The following is a 6,073-nucleotide window of genomic DNA, read 5'->3' on the forward strand; positions in this document are numbered from 1 at the left end:
AGAAGGAATTTAAGCTTATGGACATGCACAAACATTAAGCATTCTGTAGAGCTAATGTTGCACATCATAAAAATTTAAATGCACATAAAGGGATACTGTGAAAAACAGGAAAACAACTGAAATTTGCTCAAATGTATCTACTCATAAAGTAACGCATGCACACATTAATTTGTAATGATTCCAGTAAACAGTTTATCTTTAAAAAGAATCTCAGGAGATTGACTTTGTGCATTTCAAGTCAGAACTTCCCTCAATCAAGTCTTATTTTTAAATTGATCCTTAAATTGATTCAGACATAAAAATCCCCCAAATCCAGGTTAACAACAATAAAACAATAATAAACCTGTAGAGTAAAAAAAAGGAACAGGAACCTATTGAATACTCTCTGTTGAGGGATTTCTAAATTTTATCCTAAGTGTGTGCTTTTCTATCTTTATTCATATCTCTGCCTTTTCAGGGAGGCTTGCAAAGATGTGGGAAAGGACACATGGAAAACATAATAGAGGGCTCAACTAGCACATGTAGGACATCTCTGGCTTGCTGGAGGACCAGAAAGTGAATAGTTTTTTTAAGCATCATCAAGTACAACATTTTATAATCCCAGAGCTTAAGTTTACACATATTTCTGTAGCCACTGATCTCCTAACTCAAAAGTATACAGCCCACAATGAGCTTGAAGAAATAGTTGCTTGTATAAGAAAAGTACTATGAAAAGCCATCTGCTTAGCATCCTCACATCATTTCCACGATGAAAGATACTTTAAAGGGAGAGTGGCATGGTGATTCTGCTGCTGAGAAACACGTGGAGTCTGGTTTACAGAAATCTATAACCTTGGCTTATAAGGTTATCGGCTTGACCAAAAAAAAGTCACCAAGACTATTAAAGTCACAAGGACAAGAAAGTCAATCTTCATTAGCCACTGGGGAGGCTGAGGCAGGAGGATCACAAGGTTCAAAGTTGGCCTGGGCTACACAGCAAAATTTTGTCTCAGAAAAAGGTCTGTATCTAACATTTCTTGTTTTAATCAGCTTTTTTGCTGCTGTGACCAAAATCCTGACAAGAACAATTTCAGAGGAGGAAATAGTTTATTTGGAGCTCACAGTTTCACAGGTCTCAGTCCATAGACAACTGGCTCCATTGCTCTGGGCCCGTGGTGTGGCAGAACACCATGGTGGAAGTGTGTGGTGGAGGAAAGCTACTCAGAACATGGCACCAGGAAGCAGAGAGAGACCCCTCTGCTCGGCAGGGACAATATATAAACCTCAAAGACACCCCCAGTGGCCCACCACCTCCAGCACACCCTGCCTGCCCACAGTTACCACCCAGTTAGTCCATTCCAGTGGATTAATGTACTGAATAGCTTAAGGCTCCCACAACCTATCAGTTCACCTCTGAAATTTCTTGCATTGTCTCACACATGAGCTTTTGGGGACTCCTCATAGCTAAACCATAACACTTGTATTTTAAAATAATATTTAGAAAGCCTGACTAGATTCTTTCAGGATATTCTAAACACCAAATTGGAAAAGCCCCAAGTGTTGTCATAAAATGACATGCTGCCATCCTTGACTGCTAGAGCTTTTGTCATTAGCACTTGGCTGCAGCTGAAGTTATGCTCTGTGACATCTGAAAAGCTTAATAAGTTCTGTGTATTAGTAGTATAGATCTTGATATCTATTATGAGACCAGTGGTCTGGGGAAAAAAAAATTTAGAACCACATATTAGAGCAGGCAACGATGGAGATGTGAAAGGGACCATAGGGAAAAGTTAAGAACAGTGGACTACATCTGGATTCAAATAACATTTGAATAATAGTTCTTTCTTAACTTTGGGATTATAGTCATTCAGTCCCTCTTGGTCCCCCCACCCCATGCACACCTTCTAATGTCCCTCTAGTGCTAAAATTTTAGGATTACAGTACCTCTTAATGTTCATTTTTCAGATTTCATTCAAATGATTCATCAGGATGCTAGAATAGAATAACCTAGGACATTTGATTTCTATGGTTTAGAATAATATCTGCTTATTCAGCTGAACTTAAATCCCTTTTTGTAACAAAGAAAGACACATAAATAAGGTAAACTGATATCTGTAGGAACGCTAAAAACCATAATTGCATTTTTGAGTAGGAGGCAACAAAGTATTGTTTTCAATTGCAAAAGGTCAATATACTTTCTCCTGTTAGATTCCAGGAAAAAATAGGCTGTTTTGTGGTAGTCCTATCAATTCTATTAAAAAGAATAGCTCCCAACTATCTGTACCCCATCATGTACACAGAATAGTACAAATGAAATGATAAATTACCATGATGACCTATATTACAATAGCTTCTGAGGGAAACCAAGTTTGGCATTAAGTTTTTCAAGTGTCCAGTGTGAAAGGCACTCTATCTGGTCAACTACACAATTGTTAGAGCACATCCTGTGAAAGCAAAATACTGCTTAGCAGAAAGGCTTGTGGTTCTGGTTGTAAGAAGCACAAGTTATTCCTCAGGGATCTTCATAAAGAACTGTGTCAACAGCATTCAGTCACTTTCCTTAGAACAGAATCAATGGTTAGGTCCACAGGTGAGGAGACAATTTTCACTTCAAGATGATGACATCAGCCAGGTGTGGTGGCACACTCCTGTAATTCCAGCAGCTTGGGAGGCTTAGGCAGGAGGATGGAGAGTTTAAAGCCAGCCTCAGCAAGTTAGCAAGGCCCTAAGCAACTCAGTGTGACTCTGTCTCTACATAAAATATATAAAAGGGCTGGGGAAGTGGCTCAGTGGTTGCATGCTCCTGGGTTCAATCCCCAGTACCTAAAAAAAAAAAAAAAAAAAAAAAAAAAAATTCTAAGCAAAGGCATCATAGCATAATGGTGAAGAGACCCAGTCCAACCATCTGAGTTCAAATTCCACCTCTACTCTTTACTAGCTGGGTGACCTCGGATATGTTATTTGAACCTGCCTCCAGTCCGTTGGCTTCCCTGTGACGTGAGGACAGTGGCATTTGTAAACCTTTGAGTTAATAAGCCCCATATAGTGATACCACCAATTATTAATGAAGAGCTCAGTAAAGGCACTGCCATGATGGGGTCCAAATATCTAGCTCTATACTGACCTGACTTGAATCCAAGGGAGATTTTAGAAAAATGTGACCCAAAAGAACTTTCTGCAAAAATAGAAATGTTCTTTATCTGTTTACAATTACCAGTGATGGATACTGACCACTGGAAATGTGATATGTGTGAATAAAATTTGACTTTCTAATTCAAGTTAATCGAGTAGCAAGTAGCTATTGCATTGAACAGCACAGATATCTGGAAAACTTCTATCACTTCAGGTTGGTCAATGATAATCTAAAACATCTGCCAAGCAGTATGTTAAGTCTTGGGTGAATAGTAAGTAATGAGGAACCCTAGATTGTAGTTCTTAATATCTAACATGAGTGTGGCCAAATCTCTGTTCCCAGGGAAGTGTCAACCCCTATGGACCAGCCCAGTTGTGACGTGAAGTCTGAGGATGATCAACTGAATGATACACCAAAAATGTGCTTTGAGGGAAGCCAAGGGGTGTCCATGGCCAAGATCTTTTCTAGAAAACTGTTTTGAATCCACTTTGAAGTACAAAGAAAAGGCTTCTGCCTGAACAATTTAAAAGGGTATTCTAACCAGATGCTGGCCTCATCTCTCCAAACCCCAACCAGTGTTCTATTAACTTTGAGGAAAGCTACTTCCTGGGATGGTCTCCAAGTTGAACTATGTGGAAAAGGTATGAAGATGATAAATAAGATAAGCTGTAGCATGAATCCCAGATAAGAGGGAATAACAACTACTGAGATCAGTAAAAATTATTCCACAAAAAGCAGGTAATATAGAGGCAAGATACAATGAAAGTAATTTATAATAAAATGTGTTTTTCAATATGTAAATGCTCAGGCAAACTACATTAGAACAAACAAGTCAATACATGTAATAGAATCATGTTGGTCACTTAATTATCATCAGTAGCACTACTGACAATATTAAGACTTTTGAAACAGATACAATTCTTGGTCAAGTCTTGAACAAAATAAAGTGGAATCTTCCTTTAATTATTTGGTGGTTGTACTCTAAGAAAATTCATGGTACATTAAAAACTATTTTTGTTTTAAAATGTAAAGGGAGTTGGGGTTTGGTCTCAGATAACTGTAATAATTCTTATTTTTGTTTTCTTAGCATATGAATGTTCCAAAGAATACTAAAAAATCATGCATGTTATAGAACAATTCTTTATTGTGTCAAACTGTCCACTAATTACCAACAGTGGCCCCAATCATTTCTAAAATCACTGGTCCAAGTCAATCAAATGAATTCTACCTCCCCTATGCCACCAATGACTAACTAAAGCCTAAAGTCAACCAATGCCTCACACTGGTTGATTCCAGATTAGGGTACATGATGTAATTTCAGACAATGAAGCAGGGTATTCTAGGAGGAAATCACAGTAAAGATGGTTTCTTTTTGCCGCAAACGCCTACCATCCCAGTTACTTGAGAGTTCAAGACAAGAGGATCTCAAGTTTAAGGCCACCTTTGGCAACATAGCAAGATCCTGTCTCAAAATAAAAGATGAAAAGGGCTGGGCATAATTTAGCTCAGTGGTAGAGCACTCTTGGGTTCAATCCCCAGTACCAAAAGGAAAAAAAAAAAGATAATTTCTTCTTCTTTACTTAGTTATAAATGGATGTGATACCTGAAAATTCTGCACTCACTTCAGAACTGGAGAATGTAATCAGAAGAACACCACCCAAAGCACAGGGGAGCTAAGCTAAAGGCTTTTGAACTATGTCAACCCTACTGATGGGACTTCTTGTATTATGAAGCAATGTACTTTCTATGGTTTAAGCTGCTTCCAATTTGGAGTTTGATTTTTGTAACTGAAAGCACTTTGATACATATGTAAACAATTTCACAAGTACAAAGCTAAGGTCAGGTTTAAACAAACACCAACACCACCAAAAACAACTAGAAGGTAAATAATGCTCCAGGACTTCTGCACCAGGTGGTGAACCTGTACAGGCGCCGCTGGGGGGAACCTGCACAATCTTTAGGTAAGGAGCTGGCTAAACAGGACCAGCTGGCATAGTTTGTCTGTCATGCTGCAGGCACACTGAGTTATAAAGACTAGCACAGGATATGCATGCAACTTATTGGGGGGGACATGTGAAAAGAAAGACCTATTTAATCTGAAATAAAAAAAAATATAGTGAAAGGCAAAGTAATGCTATCAGTACCTGTGTCAAAAAGCTTTATATGATGCATGTGGACAGGAAGGGATGTAAAAATAGATGAAGGCTCTGCTTTCACTAAGCCTATGATTACAGTGACATATCTAAAAAAAAAAAAAAAATCATGTTTACAGAGGAACAGGTCATAAAATGCAAATAAATTTGATCACACTGAGTGTGGCAGTGGTGGAAACTGACAGGTAGAGAAGGGGGCAGCCCATGGTTGACCAGGCAACGTTTTCTAAATATGCCAGGGTCTGAGCTTGAATGTTAAAGGCTGCAACACTGGGAGCATGTGTAAAATGATGTATCACAGGAGGAAAAGAATATAGGAACAGTAGTGGAAAATTTAGTAATGCCCTGCGGGATGGCAGCAGGTGAGGCTCTAAATAAACGCAGTACGGTTGCCAGTTTCGTGACAGACAGTGGAGTGGGAGGAAAGAGCCAACTTCTAATTGGGGATAGAGCCTCAATCTGGAATCCTAGCTCCACCATGGCCTGACTGTGTGACCTTGGGCTGGATGAATTACTTAACCTTCCCTGTGTCAGCTTTCTCATCTTATAAAACAGGGACATGTCGGGCCCTATGGGGTAACAGAATGAAATGAGATGAGGCATGGTGAGTGACTTTGTCTAATGGTAGGCTTAACCATGCTAGTTATTATCACTCTTTAAATCCACAAGCAATTCACTCAAATTAGTTTTGGAGCATTTATAAAGCATGCATGAAAGTCTAGCTATCTATTATATCAGTTTTAAAAAAAGCTTTGTTTTTCAAATAGCCAACTGCAATCCATTACAAAGTCCTGAAATAAAAAGAAAA

The sequence above is a fragment of the Marmota marmota genome, unplaced genomic scaffold (assembly GCF_001458135.2).
Source record: "Marmota marmota marmota unplaced genomic scaffold, marMar, whole genome shotgun sequence".
NCBI classification, from domain to species: domain Eukaryota; kingdom Metazoa; phylum Chordata; class Mammalia; order Rodentia; family Sciuridae; genus Marmota; species Marmota marmota.